Source organism: Macaca fascicularis, chromosome 3 (genome assembly GCF_037993035.2).
Source record: "Macaca fascicularis isolate 582-1 chromosome 3, T2T-MFA8v1.1".
Taxonomy (NCBI): domain Eukaryota; kingdom Metazoa; phylum Chordata; class Mammalia; order Primates; family Cercopithecidae; genus Macaca; species Macaca fascicularis.
This window is the reverse complement of record NC_088377.1, coordinates 158383916-158388009: the sequence shown is the minus strand read 5'-3', so window position 1 is coordinate 158388009 and position 4094 is coordinate 158383916.

The window sequence follows — 4094 nt, the reverse complement described above, 5'->3', positions numbered from 1 at the left end:
ATGATGATATCTTCTACCAGAGAGGGTTTACCTTTTCCTCTGCTAGGCAGAGCAAGAGTATTAAAAATGAGTTTTCATTTATAATATTAGTGGAAATCAAGATACGAGATTGGCTAAAATACTTTAAAGATACCCTGTCCAGTGTACCAAGAAGAAAAAAAAGGAGGTGGGCAGGAGGATAGTACAAAAAGCATGATTCCTAAACATTCCTGGAACTAGTTGATAATTGGAAATTTTCCAATTTCCTCCTGCCAACTGTATGGATAACTGAGTCCTGATTCATTCACACAGCTTCTTTCACGCAAAAGTGGCAAAGCACTACAATTTCCGAAAGTGGGGAATTCATCCAGCTTACAGAACAAGTTATATAGACACTTTCACGATCTGTTTCTAATAAGTGCCTGAGCACATGTCAGAATTTGGTCTGGGGCTTCCTTTCATTTTGACATGTTACCTGGTAGCAAGGATGTTCAGGCTGTAGAGGAAGGAGAGGGGAAAAAGACTATAGCTCTCTCAGTTCCGTGTAACTGTAGTTGACCTTAGGAGCACCAACCTCCACACAGTCAAAAATCCACGTATGACTTTTTTTTTTTTTTTAATAGACACAGAGTCTCTCTGTCACCCAGGCTGGACTGCAATGGCATGATCCTAGCTCACTATATCCTTGAACTCCTGGGCTCAAGCAATCCTCCCACCTCAGCCTTCTGAGTAGCTGGGACCACTGACACATACCACCATGCCCAGCTAAATTTTTTTTTTTTTTTGGTAGAGACAGGGTCTCACCATCTTGCACAGGTTGGTATGTATAACCTTTGTACATACTGCCCCAAAATGTAACTACTAACAGCCTACTCTTGACTGAAAGCTTTGCCAATAACAAACACAGTTGATTAACATATATTTTGTATATGTATTATATACTATATTCTCGTAATAAGTTAAGCTAAAGAAAAGAAAAATGTTATTAAGAAAATCATAAGGAAGAGAAAATAGATTTACCACGCCTTAAGTGAAAGAGGATCATCATAAGTGTTCATCCTCTTGTCTTCACACTGAGCAGGCTGAGGAGGAGGAAGAGAGGGTTTGGTCTTCCTGTCTCAGGGGTGGCAGAGGCAGAAGAAAATCCACGTATAAGTGGATCTGCACAGTTTAAGCCTGGGGTGTTCAAGGGTCAAGTTGTATTTATAGCTATTGATACCAACCAAAAATTTCAAAAAGCCAGTGATGACACATGAACAAATTGGCTTTGGCCTGTTCATATCTGGAGTCAAAATAATCACAATAACATTTGGAAAATAGAAAACATTATATACAAATAATGAAGAACAATGACCCTAAGTATCTACTGTTAGCGAGTGTTTTAGTATTTTTCCAGCATAGTTTTAACATTATTTTATTCAATCTATAAGTTTGATTTTGCAGGCTGCTCTTTCTTTTCTTTTCTTTCTTTCTCTTTTTTTTTTTTTTTTTTTTTTTTTTTTTTTTTGAGACAGACTGTGGCTCTGTTGCCCAGACTGGAGTACAGTAGCGTGATCTCAGCTCACTGCAACCTCTGCCACCTGGGTTCACGCAGTTCTCCTGCTTCAGCCTCCCGAGTAGCTGGGACTACAGACATGTACCACCACGCTTGGTTAATAAGTTGTATTTTTAGTAGAGATGGGGTTTCACCATGTTGGCCAGGCTGGTCTCAAACTCCAGACCTCAGGTGATCTGCCCACCTCAGTTTCCCAAAGTGCTGGGATTATAGGTGTGAGCCACCGTGCCCAGCCACAGGCTGCTCTTACATATTATCATTAGAAGATTATTTTCCATGGTAGTATATAGTCTTCTTAAACATGATATTTGATGATTGCATGATATTCCTTATGTCGTAGTATTTTTATTTTTTATTTTATTTTATTATTTTATGTTTTTTGAGACAGAATCTCACTCTGTTGCCCAGGCTGGAGTGCAGTGGCGCGATCTTGGCTCACTGCAAGCTCCGCCTCCCGGGTTCACGCCATTCTTCCGCCTTAGCCTCCCCAGTAGCTGGGAATACAAGCGCCTGCCACCACCCTCGGCTAATTTTGTTTTTGTATTTTTAGTAGAGACGGGTTTCACAGTGTTAGCCAGGATGGTCTCGATCTCCTGACCTCGCCTTGGCCTCCCAAAGTGCTGGGATTACAGGCGTGAGCCACCACGCCCATCCTATGTCATAGTATTTTTAAGCCATTCCACAATTGTCATTACTAATATTTTGCTATTTTCAGCAATTCCATGATGAATATTGTTGCGTTTGTAACTTTTTCTTTTTAGATTTAGGGTGATTTTATTGTGGTAGATATGCAGAAGTGGACTGAAGCTTAAGAACATGTTGAAGTTCCTTGATATATGCTACCCAGTTGCTGTAAGCAATTCTTAGAAAGGTTCACTCATCCCGATTGTATAAAATCTTAACCACAGCCTCAAATTACAGCCCAGTTGACAAATGACTGTGTAACATGCATTATGAGTTGTGTCCTGTGGTTTCGCTACAGGACATTTGTATTCATTTATTCAGAGCTACATATTGGACATTTTGGAAACAACTGGGAGAATCTGACTGTGGAATTGATAAAAGGAAAAAGTTTCTATTGTGTGTTCATCATAAATCATAATAGAAAAAAGACTTGGCCGGGCGTGGTGGTTCACGCCTATAACCCCAACAGTTTGGGAGGCTGAGATAGAAGGATCGCTTTAGGCTAGGAGTTCAAGACCAGCCTGGGCAACAGAGCAAGACCTCATCTCTAAAAGGAAAAAAAAAAAAAAAGGAAGAAGAGGAAAAAAAAACGACCTTAATTCTCAGGGAACAAGCATCATATTCAATCAATCCATTTTAAAAATTCAGGGTGGGTGCAGTAGCCCATGTCAGCACTTTGGGAATCTGAGGTGGGAGGCTCACCTGAGCTCAGGAGTTCAAGACCAGTTGGGGCACATAATGAGACCCCCATCTCTACAAATAAAAAATAAAAAACATTAGCCAGGTGTGGTGGCACATTCCTGTGGTCCCAGTTACTTGGGAGACTGAGGTGGGAGGATCCCTGGAGCCCAGGAGGTGAGGTGGCAGTCAGCCATGATCATGCCACTAAACTACAGCCTGGGTGACAAAGGGAGACCCTGTCTTAAAAAAAAAAAAAATCCAAAATTTGCAAACTGAAATCCTTCTACACTGCAGAACATTTAACTCTGCATCACCAAAATGACACACTGTCTTCTGTGGACATTACATTTTATTTTCAAGGTCTTTGTTTTTACATTGGCTAAGAAAGAGTTGAAGAAAATTCCCTCTGAGAAGTAACTCTTCACGGAAACAAGTTTTACTGGTCAAACTGCACCCTCTCCATATTAGTTTTCTAAGGCTGCCATAATAAAGGATCCCAAACTCTTTCCTGTGAGCTCTGTCTTGGTCTCCTCAGATCCTGTGCAATGTCTCTCCAGTTCAACGTTTCTATTGGGCTATCCCAGTCTTCCCTTCTCTCACTGGGACCTGGATGCTCTCTCAGGAGGGCTCACCTCATTTGTTTCCCAACCCTCAGGAATCACTGTCCTTTATTGCCTCATGTCCAAGTGTCTTGAAAATTGTTGTTTCATATGTTTTGTCTATTTTGTTGCTGTTTCAGATGTGTGGGTCAATGGTATTTACCAATAAGATATCCCCAAAATAGAGGGATGAGTCTTAAGAAAAATATAAATTATTCTTAAGGATTCAAAGAGAGAGAGAAATTAATGTGCAGAAAGCGTATATGAAGGGGATAGCCCTTGGACCAGTCTTTGTGGTGTGGGAGGAATTTGGACTTACAGAGAAGATGGATACAATAGAGGAAAGAGAAGCATGAAGTAAAAGGTAATCCAGCAGAGGAGTAAGCATGGGTGAAATTGAGCCTTAGAGGATGATGGTTTTGTGAAAAGGTTTCCAGGAATAATTCTACATATTTCATAACCTATATTAAGAAGTATTCTTGTTTTGTGGGCGAAATAATCTATTCTTACATTTCCAACAAAAATCTGTGATAGGCTACTTGCTCTACACTATGCAATTATGCTGCCTTCTGGTCCAGTTCATTCATCAAGAAGGA